The sequence below is a fragment of the Zea mays genome, chromosome 5 (genome assembly GCF_902167145.1).
Source record: "Zea mays cultivar B73 chromosome 5, Zm-B73-REFERENCE-NAM-5.0, whole genome shotgun sequence".
Lineage (NCBI taxonomy): Eukaryota > Viridiplantae > Streptophyta > Magnoliopsida > Poales > Poaceae > Zea > Zea mays.
In genome coordinates this window covers 132237591-132256850 of record NC_050100.1, presented here as the reverse complement: position 1 = coordinate 132256850, position 19260 = coordinate 132237591, and positions in this window count along the sequence as shown.

Below are 19260 nucleotides of genomic sequence, written 5' to 3'. Positions count from 1 at the left end.
CAGGAGATCCTTTATGATACCAATCCCAATGCTAGTGCCAGTAAAAGGGTTGGGTATCTCAACCCAATAAAGATATGCGAGGATAACCACCGTTTTAGAATCGGAAAAGGCAATGAAGCATTACAGGGACTAACAGACGAAGAAATTGAGGTGCATATCCAGGATCTGAAGAAGGATTTTGAAGCAAGATACGCCACCTATATAGGACACGCAATTTCAAGACAGGGAATCCATAGTGGCCCCGTACAACTTTAAGTAAGTGTGATTTTGCATAAATAAAATTAATAATTTCAATGGATATGCTTCTTTATTTATCCTAAGGTTGGAAAGGTGCTGGTGCTCGACTCCTTGCACACCGAGCCTTCGGCCTATTCAAAATTCCTCAGCCTCTTAGAGCTGTAAGCCTTTTCTATGCTGCATACTTATATCGATGAGAATTGTAGAATAACATGGTTATTCTATTTGAGATCACAGGGCATTTAGGTTTTATAATCTACGAGGTGGAAAGTATGACACGTCCAAAAAAGGCGTGCCACTAGACATCCATTATAACTGGCCGGTAAGTATGTGAATATATGAATACATATCATACATGTACGTACATAGGACAATATTTCAACTAAATAACCAATCTCCCATTATGTAGTGCCACAAGCAACCACCCGGATCGGTCCTATGTGGGTTCTACGTGTGCGAGTTCATGAGAATGAACGGACGATACATCACGAACCCTGGCAAGGTATTATTAGTAATAGTCACGTATGTATTTATGTCATTAAAGATGCAAATGTGTTATTATTGAGTATAAATAGATGATGTTTATAAACTTCCTTTACAACAATTTCAACAAGGAAGCCCGGAGAACTTGACTGAAGGTGCATTGTATGGCATAGTTGAGGACCTGTGCACATTCATATTGAAAGAGGTCATTCCCGCAGAAGGGAAATATCACGATGCTTCCGGAACATTAGCTTTGCCAGAGTTTAGAATACTAACAGAAATTAGTAGACTATATCTTAGCCGAGATAGTTTTTGGAGCTTAAGTGAAAACTTTGATGTATATAATGTGTGATGCATACATGGTTGTAAATAAGACATTGATGTATATAAATGTATAATAGAATTTAATTCCATGTTGCTTTTAATATCAATACTACATGTTTATCAATATCAATATATATATATATATATATATATGTTTGTGTGTGTAAATATATATAAATTTCAGTACGAAAATTTAAAAAAAGGTGGGAAAACTTCCACTGGCGGCTAAATAAAAAAAAACTGCCAGTGGAAATGCTATTTTCACTGGCGGTTCTAGAATAACCGCCAGTGGAAATGGCGATTTACACTGGCCCCTAGCACTTGCGGCACTGAAAAACGCCAGTGCAAACATCTCTAGAATAGTCACTATAGAGCCTCTGTGTACTAGTAATTTTTATTGGCATGCGGTAACTGAAACCGACAGTGAGAAAGTTCTGTGTACCACTCTTACAGCACTTTTCTATTAGTGAAACCTGAAACCTTAACTGATTCTGCGTACGTGCGGACCATTCCACTAGTAGAAAAGAGTTCATAGCCTGCGGCACCCATAAATTATCACTGGCGGTTTCAGTTATCGCGCGCCAGTAAAAAAACGAGGTGGGCCCGGCTTGGGAACCGCCAGTGGAAACCTATTTCCACTGGCGGTTATCTTAACAGAACCGCCAGTGGAAATAGGATATTTCCACTGGCGGTTGGTGTAACAGAACCGCCAGTGGAAATATCCTATTTCCACTGGCGGTTGTGTTAAGATAACCGCCAGTGGAAATAGGTTTTCACCGGCGGTTTTTCAAGCCAACCGCCAGTGAACTGTCTGTTATAAATACCCCTCTTCTTCCCCCCGACAGTGAACTGTATGCTCGCAGCCAACTTCCATTGGAGGCGATTTTGGAGGTCCAGATTTCACAAAAATATAAGGGGGGAGGTTTTGGTCTTCATTTCTTGGAAGAAGGTGGATAAGAAATGTTGGTTTATGTTTCTTTGTCAATTTTTGTTCATTCTTGCTCAATTTTAGCCACATTTTGGATCTAGGGTTTTACATGTGAGAGAGAAGAGTATAGCTAGGTTATTTTCTCTATTTCCTCAAATGAGGTTGCTTAAGATGGTTAGTTTTTGTCTATTCCCTCTCCTTTTTCATGTTTAGTTCTCAAATAAGTTTATCCATAACACATATTTAGTTGCTTAATGAATGGTGAATGTGTTGTATGGAAGGTTGGTTTAATTATGTTTCAATTGTCAGTTATTGTTCATTTTTGCTCAATTTTAACTACATTTTGAAACTAGGCTTTCACCATGTGTTAGAGATAGGTTTGGGTATTAAAATTTTTTGTTTATTAGTTGCTAGGAAAGTTTGGCTTATGTTTCTTTTGCCAAATTTTGTTCATTTTTCCTCCATTTTAGCCACATTTTGGATATAGGGTTTCATCATGTGTTAGAGATAAAGTAGTCTAACTACTTTTATTGGAAGAGATAAAGTAGTCTAACTACATTTTTGGATATAGGGTTTCACATTTTAGCCACATTTTAGCCACATTTTATTGTTAGAGATAAAGTAGTCTAACTACATTTTTGGATATAGGGTTTCACCATGTGTTAGAGATAACCTAGTTGCCTAATCGATCCAACCGCCTATGCTTCATCCTTCCCGACAAAAACTGTGTAGCTCGCGTGCAGCCCAACTTTTATTGGAAGGCCAGATTTCACAAAATACAAGGGAGGTTTTGATCTTTATTTTTTGGAAGAAGGTCGCTAAGAAAGGTTGTTCATGTTTCTTTTGCCAATTTTCTTTATCCATGATATATTTAGTTGTTACGAAATATTGGTATATGTTTCTCTTGCCAATTTGTGTGCCTTGTGTGTTTTATGTTACTTTTTTTTACAGGTGATGATGGAGAGGATATCCTGGATGTATAACTTATCAAGGCTAGATCCATCATACATATCTGAGGTCCATAAGTTTATTGTTGTCGCTAAGAACCATGCTTGGAGAACAAAGACAAAGCACATATATTGTCCATGCATGGACTACAAAAATGTTGTTGTATTTGATGACATAGAACAAATCATATCTCATCTGGTATGCTGAGGATTTGTGAAGGATTACATAATTTGGACAAAGCATGGAGAGGGTAGCTCTTCGCCTTATACAGCTGGAAACTCTGCGAACATCGACGACAGCTTTCAGTTCGTTCATGAGACACAACAACCTCTTCCACAAAGTGAACATGTAGTGCCAAATGTTACTGATCATAGTTACGCCGGAGGAAATGAACGTGAAAGAACCCATGTTCTACCAAATGTTATGGACGAGGAAGATGCAGAGTTGTTAGAGGCAATGTTGCGTCGTCATACAGATCCATCGATGTTCTTCATGAAAGGTATGGAGTCCCTGAAGAAGTGTAATACCCAAATATGTAAACCATGAAAACAGTGTTGATCTCAATGTTTGGTGACCATTACTTATCATCACATGTGACTAACCATGTTTAAAAATGAGTAAATCCTTACTAAGACACAAATAAATCATTGCATCATATTGGATTTTTTGTTTGTGCATTGAAAACAAAATAACATGGATAAAGATATTACAATGAGTAGAGGATTTAGATTAAACCCTAGATTTGAATTTGAGATTTAAATGGAGAAGGAGAAAGAAATACCATAAAATACAAAATAAATTCATAAATACCACACTAATATTTTCAAGGTGAATAATTAGTCTAAGTACAAATTCACCTCAAGTTTGAAATTCAAATGGGGATTCGAAATTAAGAAAATTAAGAGAGAAAGTAAAAATATAAAAGGAAAATGAATAAAACCCCTAACTGGGCCTCAACGCCCCATTTCGGCCCATTTCGCGAGCCACAAAACACACCGCGCCTGGATTCCGCCGCACGGCCCACATCCTCTGGTCTCACACGCACTCACTGCCACGCGGGACCCGCGCGTCATCAACTACCTCCGCGGACTTTGCTCGATGGCGCAACAGAACAACCGCCGCGACTTCCCCGGGATTGACCAGCTCGCGCGGACCTAGCCCGGCCTCAACCACCACCTGGACCAGATAAAAAGCCCCTGCGCTAGTTACCCGTCTCCCCTTCTCCTTGCTGCGACCTCCATCGTGCACAAATCCGCGTGGGGGAGCCGACGTTCTGGGCGGACCGGAGATCACCGCGGGTTCGCTCCCCCGCCAGCGTTTCGTCCCTCGATTGTGTACCGGAGCATCGCCTGAGAGTGGGGAGTGGGGTGCTGTGCTCAATTTGGGGAGAGCTTCGCTGCATCGGCGCCAATTTCTCGCCGGTGTGGGCGCACCACCGTCAACCGCACCACGCCGTGGTCTGGGTGTCTTCGCGGGCGAACTCTCGGTGAGTATTTCCCCAATGAATTCGCACTTACTTCCGCGTCGTTTAACGCGTATCTACGTTAGGTTTAGGTCACCAGCTCGACCACGGACGTGCGTCACCGATGGCGCCGCCGCGGAAGTCCACCGCCGCCGTGTCTAGTGAGGCGTGAGCACGATGCCGCTCGGCCGTTGGATGGCCAGCGAACGGCGGAGAACATATCAATGGATACCTCCCTTCGTCGTTTTAAATCCAAGTCGTCGATGCGCGATCCTACGGTCCAGAGAATATTGGTGTGATGGGCGATCGCCAACCGTAGATCTTAGATCGTGCGGCTGCTGTGGAATACCGGTTTGGGGTTTAATCTGGATCGCTCGCGCTTGATTGGGCGGCCGAGATCTGACGATACCTCTTCGCTGGTTCATTTTACATATGAGCCCCTGAACTACTTAGGAATCAACCCGCCATCCTTGGGCGCTGTGCTCTGTGCCTCGGGTCTCTTGCACCGAGAACCCTGTCTTTTCCAGGATTTGGCGCCCAGTCCAGGAAGTTAAGAAATCAGATAAAAGGTTTTAGAAAATGATTTTTAATGCAAAAATAAAGGCTAGAATTTGTTTAATTCATAAGAAATTCATATGAAGTCCAAATTTATCCATTCCAATTCCTATAATCCTATAATAATGTTGTTTATTACCCTGTATCTTTGTTTTGACATGAAAATGGTATTAAAATTTATCTCTTAATTAATCTCGTATCAAATACATAAAACCTTAGGAAATTCATAACTTAATAACTGTAGCTCCGAATTTAGTGATTCTTATTCCTACGATCTCGTATCATCGCGTAGATTATTATTATGTAGTTTATTCTTATGTTTGGTGTGATGTTAATTTTGTATATACCATGTTTGTCTGTATTGCTACGTTTAGTAGTGAGGACACGTGTCACATGAAGATCATCCTGGTACCTGGAATCTCAAGTCACAGGCAAGTTGTGCCCTTGATCACTTCTTTTTACCCAGCCATGTTCTGATTAATCATAATGATCTGCATAGGTTAATTTTGATGGGACCCAATAGGTTACCCTAGTTTGATTATCTTTATACCTTGTTTACCACTGAACTTTTTGGGTAGTACTTGCTAGTGCTTTATGTGGTTTTGGGTATGAAGACACATTACTCATGATTATACTTTTGTTATCCGTTGTTATTTATCGTACATGATAAGATCATTATGTTAATTGGAACATGGAGCGACCACCCGGGAAAACAGTGCTACCACAAGGGTATAATGGGACGCCCTCGGCTGATTAATTAGGAAAGCTAGTGGAGGACTACCTTACCCGAAAGGGGCAAGGGCAGTAGGGGAGTGGTCAGTGTAGGGAGGCCCTCGGGAGGATTTTGCTGCGATGGAGGTCCTGCAAGGGATTCCTGCATTGGAGCTTCCTATAAACTGTAGCAGGTTTTCTGAAGCTAGTGGAACTTTGTAAAGGCCTCGTAGTGTTACCCTGCCTCGCCTCCTCGGTAGAGGTGTATGGGAAGTCGCGATCCCTTGGCAGATGGGTAACATGACTTGTAGGTAAAGATGTGCAACCTCTGCAGAGTGTAAAACTGGTATACTAGTCGTGCTCACGGTCATGAGCAGCTCGGACCCTCACATGATTAATTTATGGAACTAAATTCAATTTGTCATATGCATTGCATCGCAGGTGATGTTGTTACTTTGGTTCTACTGCTTAATTGGGTTGGTATTTACTTATACTTAGTAACTGCTAATAAAATTTTGACCAACTTTAAAAGCAATGCTCAGCTCTAACCATCCTCTTTGGTAAGCCTTACACTTCACGTGAGCTCCCACCTTTGGCGAGTTCATGCACATTATTCCCCACAACTTGTTGAGCGATGAACGTATGTGAGCTCACTCTTGCTGTCTCACACCCCCCCACAGGTCAAGAACAGTTACCACAGGATAAGGCGCATGGAGGATGCTGCGATGAGTTCGTGAGAGATCTAGGCCGTCGTCTCCCAGTCAACTTTGGGTTGCTGGACCGTTGTCTCCTTATAATGTAATAATTTATATATTTTGTATAGAACTCCTGTTATGTAGTGAAGATGTGACATTCGATCCTGTGCCATGATTCATCATATGTGTGAGACTTGGTCCCAGCACACCTGGTGATTATGTTTGCGCCCGGGTTTTGGACCCCTAAAACCCGGGTGTGACAGAAGTGGTATCAGAGGAATGTTGACTGTAGGACGAAACCTAGTTAGAACTGGACAACCATTATCTACTTACCTTTGCTACTCTGATTCTTTCTAAACTTTTCTTAATCTTTTCTCATCTATTTCCGCTTTACTCTGATTATGCTTACATGTTCTTTCTAAAAGACAAATGTGGATTTCACACTTTGAAATCCTGTGCTTAAAGTGACTTTTAGGAATATGAGACCTACTCCTAGGAACAAAAAAAATTATTTTCTTTTATATAGGTATTTATACACTTGAATGTTTGTTCTTATGATACTTGTCTGATTTGGATCTTTGATTGAGTGTGATGAGTTGTGGAGTAGTGTCCACAATTACATCTGCATAAACACCTAGGCATAAAGGATAGTATTCATAAAATGACTAGACAATCTAGGATATCCCATTAAAAAGGTAACTAGTATTCCGTATCTATCTCATCTGAAAAGATTCTATCCTACACACATAGATCCATCTTATCTTAAATAATACTCTATTACCTTAGTAAGTTCGTCTTATCTTGAAAAGATTTTATGTTATCCTAATAGATCTAACTAACCCCAAAAGATTCTACCTCATCCTTATGGATTTATCTTGTTCTAATTAGCATACCTATCCCACTCTACAGTAACAACCATGATCTAGCCTAAAATAAATAGATCTTATCTAGTTATACCAATCTGATCTAGATCCCACCTAATCTAACATGATCTAATCCAAATTGAGTTACTTAAACAAGTTAGTTAATATTGGTAACATAGATGGGTACTAAACCTAAATTGGTGTCTTAGACCAACTCGTCTGTGGAACCACCACAACCTAGCCTATGTTATAGGTTGCCCAACCCATTTATCCCAAAAGCAAAGTAAACCTTGTTGGGCCTACCCAGCCCAAGCACCCGACAACTATCTTAACCATACGTCCATAACACGGATGGAAACTCTAAGGATGAAGGCCAAAGAAGACCAACCATGTCAAAGGAGGATAAGCATCAACTCAAGTATTCAAAGATCAAGTTGAGTCGCCAGAAGAATCAAGGTCCAGAGTTTAGGATGAAGTCTTTCCTTATTATACCCTTGCCACAACCCCTACTTGCCATAACCGTACCTCATCTGACCCAATATATGGCTAGACATACAATATCCATATGTTCCAAATCGTCTACTAACTGTTATGTAAAAACTTGAACAAAACTTTGATTTCCAAAACCCAATGAGAAACTAAAATTCTAAACCAAACCTATTGTATCCTTTTTTTACAAATCTCGGGGACGAGATTTCTTTTAAGGGGGGTAGGATTTGTAATACCCAAATATGTAAACCATGAAAACAGTGTTGATCTCAATGTTTGGTGACCATTACTTATCATCACATGTGACTGACCATGTTTAAAAATGAGTAAATCCTTACTAAGACACAAATAAATCATTGCATCATATTGGATTTTTTGTTTGTGCATTGAAAACAAAATAACATGGATAAAGATATTACAATGAGTAGAGGATTTAGATTAAACCCTAGATTTGAATTTGAGATTTAAATGGAGAAGGAGAAAGAAATACCATAAAATACAAAATAAATTCATAAATACCACACTAATATTTTCAAGGTGAATAATTAGTCTAAGTACAAATTCACCTCAAGTTTGAAATTCCAATGGGGATTCGAAATTAAGAAAATTAAGAGAGAAAGTAAAAATATAAAAGGAAAATGAATAAAACCCCTAACTGGGCCTCAGCGCCCCATTTCGGCCCATTTCGCGAGCCACAAAACACACCGCGCCTGGATTCCGCCGCACGGCCCACATCCTCTGGTCTCACACGCACACACTGCCACGCGGGACCCGTGCGTCATGAACTACCTCCGCGGACTTTGCTCGATGGCGCAACAGAACAACCGCCGCGACTTCCCCGGGATTGACCAGCTCGCGCGGACCTAGCCCGGCCTCAACCACCACCTGGACCAGATAAAAAGCCCCTGCGCTAGTTACCCGTCTCCCCTTCTCCTTGCTGCGACCTCCATCGTGCACAAATCCGCGTGGGGGAGCCGACGTTCTGGGCGGACCGGAGATCACCGCGGGTTCGCTCCCCCGCCAGCGTTTCGTCCCTCGATTGTGTACCGGAGCATCGCCTGAGAGTGGGGATTGGGGTGCTGTCACACCCGTGTTTCGGGGCACCAAGACCCGGGCGCGAACATAATCACCAGGTGTGCTGGGACCAAGTCTCACACATATGATGAATCATGGCACAGGATCGAATGTCACATCTTTACTATATAAAAGGAGTTCTATACAAAATAAATAATTACATTATAAGGAGACAACGGTCCAGCAACCCAAAGTTGACTGGGAGACGACGGCCTAGACCTCTCACGAACTCATCGCAGCATCCTCCAAGCGCCTCATCATGCGGTACCTGTTCTTGACCTGTGGGGGGTGTGTGAGACAGCAAGAGTGAGCTCACATACGTTCATCGCTCAACAAGTTGTGGGGAATAATGTGCATGAACTCGCCAAAGGTGGGAGCTCACGTGAAGTGTAAGGCTTACCAAAGAGGATGGTTAGAGCTGAGCATTGCTTTTAAAGTTGGTCAAAATTTTATTAGCAGTTACTAAGTATAAGTAAATACCAACCCAATTAAATAGTAGAACAAAAGTAACAACCTCACCTGCGATGCAATGCATATGACAAATTGAGTTTAAGTTCCATAATTTAATCATGTGAGGGTCTGAGCTGCTCATGACCGTGAGCACGGCTAGTATACCAGTTTTACACTCTGCAGAGGTTGCGCATCTTTACCCATAAGTCATGTTACCCATCTAACAAGGGATCGCGACTTCCCATACACCTCTACCGAGGAGGCGAGGTAGGGTAACACTACGAGGCCTTTACAAAGTTCCACTAGCTTCAGAAAACCCGCTACAGTTTATAGGAAGCTCCAATGCAGGAATCCCTTGCAGGACCGCCATCGCAGCAAAATCCTCCCGAGGGCCTCCCTACACTGACCACTCTCCTACTGCCCTTGCCCCTTTCGGGTAAGGTAGTCCTCCACTAGCTTTCCTAATTAATCAGCCAAGGGCGTCCCATTATACCCTTGTGGTAGCACTGTTTTCCCAGGTGGTCGCTCCATGTTCCAATTAACATAATGATCTTATCATGAACAGTAAATAACAACTGATAATAAAAGTGTGATCATGAATATTGTATCTTTATACCCAAAACCACATAAAGCACTAGCAAGTACTACCCAAAAGTTCAGTGGTAAACAAGGTATAAAGATAGACAAACTAGGGTAACCTATTGGGTCCCATCAAAATTAACCTATGCAGATCATTATGATTAATCAGAACATGGATGGGTAAAAAGAAGTGATCAAGGGCACAACTTGCCTGGGACTTGAGATTCCAGGTACCAACTTGCTCTTCAGATGACACGTGTCCTCACTGCTAAACGTAGCAATACAGACAAACATGACATATACAAAATTAACATCACACCAAACATAAGAATAACTGAATAATAAAGATCTACACGTATCGTAACGAGATCGCGGGAACCAGAACTACTAAGATCACAGTCGATTAAGGAGTTATGATTTTATAAAAGATTTGTGTGATTAAAATATTAAACTATATTATAAATATGAGAGATTATTCTATAAATAAATATCTCAACTTAATCTAAGGCATTATTTGATTAAAGGTTATCTAGTTAAATTATAACCATAAAATTAGAATACTATATTAATATTAAAGAAGTTAATCCAATAGGTATAGATTAACCCAATTATAAAAGTACGGGATATCATATGATCAATGTTACTACTGCGTAGTAAATATTTATACGAAGCTAACACAACTGGAACGGGTCAATTCGGAATTAAAACGAAGAATTTACGAATTTCCGAAGTTTTACGTGTTTGGTATAAGATTAATTAAGTGATTAGATTTAATATGGGGTTTATGCTAAAACAGTGTTACTAAGTGATAAACAATATTATTACAAAATTATAGAAACTGGAATGGGTTAAAAAAAGCCCTAATCTGAATTTTCTATGAATTAATTATGATTCTGGAATTATTTTAGTATTAAAAATACATTTACTAATTCATTTATACATTTTAAACGGGCTCTGGATCGGGCGTCAATTCCTGGAAAACTCAAGGGCTCTGGCGTAAGATTTCCGAGACACAGAGAATAGTGTACACCGGATGGCGGGTTGATTAGTGCTTTCCTCGGGGGGCTCTTTAACAAAATGTACCCGCGAAGGGGTAACTAGGGTTTCTGGTCGTTGGATCAGAGATTGAGCGCCCAGATCAGCCTGCCCACACCATGAACCGGTATTTGATCCCAGCCGTTGGATCCCCCATCGGCGGCTCGGTTTTAGAAAAAAAAACTGCGACCTAATCTCTCGCGTTCATCTGCTGATCTACGGTCGAGGCAGACTCGGGCGAATCAGTACGCCAAGACTAATCGAGACCGCCCACCATGTATCCAACGGTGCACGGGCACGACTGAACCCCACCCAGCTGAGCGGCGGCGCAACACCGACGGAGACGGCGGCGCCATCACCGGAATTCTCCGATCTAAGCTCCTAGCCCTCGGCCCCTGCGGAAGACGCTACTTTACGAAGAGGGAAATGGTGCGAATGCGTTGGCGGGATTCTTACCAGAATCCAAGCGATATTCCGCCCTGCCCGCGACGCACGGCGGAAGTGCAGCGACGGCGAGGAATTCCTGGTCGTCTGCCGCGCGATGCGCCAAGGAAAGGTTCCAGCCGTGACCCACCGGACCAGGTGAAGCTCCCGCACCCCAGACCTCGGCCCAATCGCTGAGGAATCGACCGGTCGACGACAGCGGACCGAATCTCCTCACACGGCGCGCGACGGCGTTCTGGTGGCGATGAGAAGTTGGGGCTACAGAGGGGAGAGGGGGATAAGGATCCGGTTCTGGTCCTCTTATGGCCGCCCGAAGTCCGTTCGCGGCCCACCCCAACGGAATCCGCGAATCGCGCCATGCCGAGCTCGCCCGATTTGCGCAGCGAAGGAAGAGGGAGGTAGGCGCCTGACAGGGAGGGCCCGCAAGCCAGTGAGTGCGACCGCGGTGGAGTGTGAGCCTGCACGATGGGTCCCACCGGTCGGCTTCTGGAGAAATGAAAAAGGATAAAGGGAGAGGAGTAGTGGGCTGCGGTGGAGTGAGGTTTTGGGCCTGGCCGTGGAATTCGGCCCAAGCGCAGTTAGGGCTCCCCTATTTTTCTTATTTTCAGATTTCTATTCAATTTACAAATCCAAACTAAATCAAATTCAGTTTTAAGAATCCAATATAAACTACATTTTCATCTCAAAGTTTTCAGCCTGAATGTAAAAATATTATATATATATATTTGTTTTATTTTAGTTCTTTTATACATGATTCCAATCCTGAAATAGAGAAATGTTCACACCTTATGAATTTTTTTAGAGAAATATAATTTATATCGTAGATTATATATTTAAGAAATAGCTTAATCATAATTCTTCTATATAATTCAATCCAAAGATAATTTAGTTTATCTAAGTATCTTTTAACTTAGTCAAAAAAAATCATTTTGGGAGCAGTAACTTCAAAAGTATGAATATTCTTCAGGAAAGGTGTTTTGATTTAAAACCTTTGGGAAATTTTCCTTATTTTCACAAGCTTGAACTTTAGGGTGTTACAAATTCTACCCCCCTTAAAAATAATCTCGTCCTCGAGATTAGTAAGAAGAGGGATATAGAAAGCCATAGGTTTTGGTTGTAGTTTAGCTTCGAATTTTCTCAAGTGGTGTTAAGCACAGATTTTTTTTTAGTCATCAAATGAGGAAATGGTTAGGGAAACATGGGTACATTATATTTAGTTATCAGCTAACAGTATATAAGGTTGGGGTAAGAAGGATTAAGGCATGGAAAGACTTCATCTTGGATGGTGGATCTTGATTCATCTGAAGTTCTGATTCTATTCACATTCTTCCTTGTCAAGGTTGACCTTCTTCTTTCCTTTGGTCTTGTTGTGATCATCCGAGTTAGAGACATGTGGTTAAGCTAATTGTGGGTAGGATAGATTTCATGAGGTAGGTTGGTTAGAATCTCTTGCTAGGTTAAAATTGAGGGGTTATGCAACTATCGGATGGTTAAGGTAGTTGCATATGGTCAAGTCGATCTGTCATTCTTAATTTAGTGCAGGGTGAACTAAGTTAAGACCTGTTCTATAGGAGTAGAGTCTAAACTATTTCATCAGTATTATCTAACATGTTTGATAAGTCGCTTTAGATTAGATCAGATCTAGGTTAGATTGGTGTGACTAGTTTGACTAGATAAGATCTAATTAATTTGCATTAGATCATGGTTGTTAAACTAGGGTGGATAAGTATGCTTATTAGGATAAGATGAAATAGAATCTTTTGAGATCAGTTAGATCTATTAAGATGAGATAAAATCTTTTTAAGATAAGATGAATCTATTAAGATAAGAGAGAATCTTATTAAGATAAGATGAATTGGTTAGAATGAGATCTTTTAGGCTAAGATAAATCTCTTAAGCTAGATATATTCTAATGGGGATAATCTAGGTTGTCTAGTTATTTTATAAATATTTTTTTATACCTATGTGTATATGCAGATGCAATTGTGGACATTACTCCACAACTCATCACACTCAATCAAAGATCCAAATCAAACAAGTATCATAAGAACAAGCATTCAAGTGCATAGATAATTATATAAAAAAGTAATTTTTTTGTTCCTAAGAGTCGATCTCCTATTCCTAAAAGTCACTTTAGGTACAGGACTTCAAAGTGTGAAATCCACATTTGTCTTTAACATAAAAAGGTAAGAATAATCAGAGTAAAGCGGAAATAGATGAGAAAAGATTAAGGAAAGTTTAGAAAAGAATCAGAGTAGCAGAGGTAAGTAAATAAGGGTTGTCCAGTTCTATCTAGGTTTCGTCCTACAGTCAACATTCCTCTAATACCACTTCTGTCACACCCGGGTTTCGGGGCACCAAGACCCGGGCGCGAACATAATCACCAGGTGTGCTGGGACCAAGTCTCACACATATGATGAATCATGGCACAGGATCGAATGTCACATCTTTACTATATAAAAGGAGTTCTATACAAAATAAATAATTACATTATAAGGAGACAACGGTCCAGCAACCCAAAGTTGACTGGGAGACGACGGCCTAGACCTCTCACGAACTCATCGCAGCATCCTCCAAGCGCCTCATCATGCGGTACCTGTTCTTGACCTGTGGGGGGGTGTGTGAGACAGCAAGAGTGAGCTCACATACGTTCATCGCTCAACAAGTTGTGGGGAATAATGTGCATGAACTCGCCAAAGGTGGGAGCTCACGTGAAGTGTAAGGCTTACCAAAGAGGATGGTTAGAGCTGAGCATTGCTTTTAAAGTTGGTCAAAATTTTATTAGCAGTTACTAAGTATAAGTAAATACCAACCCAATTAAATAGTAGAACAAAAGTAACAACCTCACCTGCGATGCAATGCATATGACAAATTGAGTTTAAGTTCCATAATTTAATCATGTGAGGGTCCGAGCTGCTCATGACCGTGAGCACGGCTAGTATACCAGTTTTACACTCTGCAGAGGTTGCGCATCTTTACCCACAAATCATGTTACCCATCTGCTAAGGGATCACGAATTCCCATACACCTCTACCGAGGAGGCGAGGCAGGGTAACACTACGAGGCCTTTACAAAGTTCCACTAGCTTCAGAAAACCCGCTACAGTTTATAGGAAGCTCCAATGCAGGAATCCCTTGCAGGACCGCCATCGCAGCAAAATCCTCCCGAGGGCCTCCCTACACTGACCACTCCCCTACTGCCCTTGCCCCTTTCGGGTAAGGTAGTCCTCCACTAGCTTTCCTAATTAATCAGCCAAGGGCGTCCCATTATACCCTTGTGGTAGCACTGTTTTCCCGGGTGGTCGCTCCATGTTCCAATTAACATAATGATCTTATCATGAACAGTAAATAACAACTGATAATAAAAGTGTGATCATGAATATTGTATCTTTATACCCAAAACCACATAAAGCACTAGCAAGTACTACCCAAAAGTTCAGTGGTAAACAAGGTATAAAGATAGACAAACTAGGGTAACATATTGGGTCCCATCAAAATTAACCTATGCAGATCATTATGATTAATCAGAACATGGATGGGTAAAAAGAAGTGATCAAGGGCACAACTTGCCTGGGACTTGAGATTCCAGGTACCAACTTGCTCTTCAGATGACACGTGTCCTCACTGCTAAACGTAGCAATACAGACAAACATGACATATGCAAAATTAACATCACACCAAACATAAGAATAACTGAATAATAAAGATCTACACGTATCGTAACGAGATCGCGGGAACCAGAACTACTAAGATCACAGTCGATTAAGGAGTTATGATTTTATAAAAGATTTGTGTGATTAAAATATTAAACTATATTATAAATATGAGAGATTATTCTATAAATAAATATCTCAACTTAATCTAAGGCATTATTTGATTAAAGATTATCTAGTTAAATTATAACCATAAAATTAGAATACTATATTAATATTAAAGAAGTTAATCCAATAGGTATAGATTAACCCAATTATAAAAGTACGGGATATCATATGATCAATGTTACTACTGCGTAGTAAATATTTATACGAAGCTAACACAACTGGAACGGGTCAATTCGGAATTAAAACGAAGAATTTACGAATTTCCGAAGTTTTACGTGTTTGGTACAAGATTAATTAAGTGATTAGATTTAATATGGGGTTTATGCTAAAACAGTGTTACTAAGTGATAAACAATATTATTACAAAATTATAGGAACTGGAATGGGTTAAAAAAAGCCCTAATCTGAATTTTCTATGAATTAATTATGATTCTGGAATTATTTTAGTATTAAAAATACATTTACTAATTCATTTATACATTTTAAACGGGCTCTGGATCGGGCGTCAATTCCTGGAAAACTTAAGGGCTCTAGCGTAAGATTTCCGAGACACAGAGAATAGTGTACACCGGATGGCGGGTTGATTAGTGCTTTCCTCGGGGGGCTCTTTAACAAAAAGTACCCGCGAAGGGGTAACTAGGGTTTCTGGTCGTTGGATCAGAGATCGAGCGCCCAGATCAGCCTGCCCACACCATGAACTGGTATTTGATCCCAGCCGTTGGATCCCCCATCGGCGGCTCGGTTTTAGAAAAAAAACTGCGACCTAATCTCTCGCGTTCATCTGCTGATCTACGGCCGAGGCAGACTCGGGCGAATCAGTACGCCAAGACTAATCGAGACCACCCACCATGTATCCAACGGTGCACGGACACGACCGAACCCCACCCAGCTGAGCGGCGGCGCAACACCGATGGAGACGGCGGCGCCATCACCGGAATTCTCCGATCTAAGCTCCTAGCCCTCGGCCCCTGCGGAAGACGCTACTTTACGAAGAGGGAAATGGTGTGAATGCGTTGGCGGGATTCTTACCAGAATCCAAGCGATATTCCGCCCTGCCCGCGACGCACGGCGGAAGTGCAGCGACGGCGAGGAATTCCTGGTCGTCTGCCGCGCGATGCGCCAAGGAAAGGTTCCAACCGTGACCCACCGGACCAGGTGAAGCTCCCGCACCCCAGACCTCGGCCCAATCGCTGAGGAATCGACCGGTCGACGACGGCGGACCGAATCTCCTCACACGGCGCGCGGCGGCGTTCTGGTGGCGATGAGAAGTTGGGGCTACAGAGGGGAGAGGGGGATAAGGATCCGGTTCCGGTCCTCTTATGGCCGCCCGAAGTCCGTTCGCGGCCCACCCCAACGGAATCCGCGAATCGCGCCATGCCGAGCTCGCCCGATTTGCGCAGCAAAGGAAGAGGGAGGTAGGCGCCTGACAGGGAGGGCCCGCAAGCCAGTGAGTGCGACCGCGGTGGAGTGTGAGCCTGCACGATGGGTCCCACCGGTCGGCTTCTTGAGAAATGAAAAAGGATAAAGGGAGAGGAGTAGTGGGCTGCGGTGGAGTGAGGTTTTGGGCCTGGCCGTGGAATTCGGCCCAAGCGCAGTTAGGGCTCCCCTATTTTTCTTATTTTCAGATTTCTATTCAATTTACAAATCCAAACTAAATCAAATTCAGTTTTAAGAATCCAATATAAACTACATTTTCATCTCAAAGTTTTCAGCCTGAATGTAAAAATATTATATATATATATATATATATTTGTTTTATTTTAGTTCTTTTATACATGATTCCAATCCTGAAATAGAGAAATGTTCACACCTTATGAATTTTTTTAGAGAAATATAATTTATATCGTAGATTATATATTTAAGAAATAGCTTAATCATAATTCTTCTATATAATTCAATCCAAAGATAATTTAGTTTATCTAAGTATCTTTTAACTTAGTCAAAAAAAATCATTTTGGGAGCAGTAACTTCAAAAGTATGAATATTCTTCAGGAAAGGTGTTTTGATTTAAAACCTTTGGGAAATTTTCCTTATTTTCACAAGCTTGAACTTTAGGGTGTTACAGGTGCTGTGCTCAATTTGGGGAGAGCTTCGCTGCATCGGCGCCAATTTCTCGCCGGTGTGGGCGCACCACCGTCAACCGCACCACGTCGTGGTCTGGGTGTCTTCGCGGGCGAACTCTCGGTGAGTATTTCCCCAATGAATTCGCACTTACTTTCGCGTCGTTTAACACGTATCTACGTTAGGTTTAGGTCACCGGCTCGACCACGGACGTGCGTCACCGATGGCGCCGCCGTGGAAGTCCGCCGCCGCCGTGTCTAGTGAGGGGTGAGCACGATGCCGCTCGGCCGTTGGATGGCCAGCGAACGGCGGAGATCATATCAATGGATACCTCCCTTCATCGTTTTAAATCCAAGTCGTCGATGCGCGATCCTACGGTCCAGAGAATATTGGTGTGATGGGCGATCGCCAACCGTAGATCTTAGATCGCGCGGCTGCTGTGCAATACCGGTTTGGGGTTTAATCTGGATCGCTCGCGCTTGATCGGGCAGCCGAGATCTGACGATACCTCTTCGCTGGTTCATTTTACATATGAGCCCCTGAACTACTTAGGAATCAACTCGCCATCCTTTGGCGCTGTGCTCTGTGCCTCGGGTCTCTTGCACCGAGAACCCTGTCTTTTCCAGGATTTGGCGCCCAGTCCAGGAAGTTAAGAAATCAGATAAAAGGTTTTAGAAAATGATTTTTAATGCAAAAATAAAGGCTAGAATTTGTTTAATTCATAAGAAATTCATATGAAGTCCAAATTAATCCATTCCAATTCCTATAATCCTATAATAATGTTGTTTATTACCATGTATCTTTGTTTTGACATGAAAATGGTATTAAAATTTATCTCTTAATTAATCTCGTATCAAATACATAAAACCTTAGGAAATTCATAACTTAATAATCGTAGCTCCGAATTTAGTGATTCTTATTCCTACGATCTCGTAGCATCGCGTAGATTATTATTACGTAGTTTATTCTTATGTTTGGTGTGATGTTAATTTTGTATATACCATGTTTGTCTGTATTGCTACGTTTAGCAGTGAGGACACGTGTCACCTGAAGATCATCCTGGTACCTGGAATCTCAAGTCCCAGGCAAGTTGTGCCCTTGATCACTTCTTTTTACCCAGCCATGTTCTGATTAATCATAATGATCTGTATAAGTTAATTTTGATGGGATCCAATAGGTTACCCTAGTTTGATTATCTTTATACCTTGTTTACCACTGAACTTTTTGGGTAGTACTTGCTAGTGCTTTATGTGGTTTTGGGTATGAAGACACATTACTCATGATTATACTTTTGTTATCCGTTGTTATTTATCATTCATGATAAGATCATTATGTTAATTGGAACATGGAGCGACCACCCGGGAAAACAGTGCTACCACAAGGGTATAATGGGACGCCCTTGGCTGATTAATTAGGAAAGCTAGTGGAGGACTACCTTACCCGAAAGGGGCAAGGGCAGTAGGGGAGTGGTCAGTGTAGGGAGGCCCTCGGGAGGATTTTGCTGCGATGGCGGTCCTGCAAGGGATTCCTGCATTGGAGCTTCCTATAAACTGTAGCGGGTTTTCTGAAGCTAGTGGAACTTTGTAAAGGCCTCGTAGTGTTACCCTGCCTCGCCTCCTCGGTAGAGGTGTATGGGAAGTCGCGATCCCTTGGCAGATGGGTAACATGACTTGTGGGTAAAGATGCGCAACCTCTGCAGAGTGTAAAACTGGTATACTAGCCGTGCTCACGGTCATGAGCAGCTCGGACCCTCACATGATTAATTTATGGAACTAAATTCAATTTGTCATATGCATTGCATCGCAGGTGATGTTGTTACTTTGGTTCTACTGCTTAATTGGGTTGGTATTTACTTATACTTAGTAACTGCTAATAAAATTTTGACCAACTTTAAAAGCAATGCTCAGCTCTAACCATCCTCTTTGGTAAGCCTTACACTTCACGTGAGCTCCCACCTTTGGCGAGTTCATGCACATTATTCCCCACAACTTGTTGAGCGATGAACGTATGTGAGCTCACTCTTGCTGTCTCACCCTCCCCCCCACAGGTCAAGAACAGTTACCACAGGATAAGGCGCATGGAGGATGCTGCGATGAGTTCGTG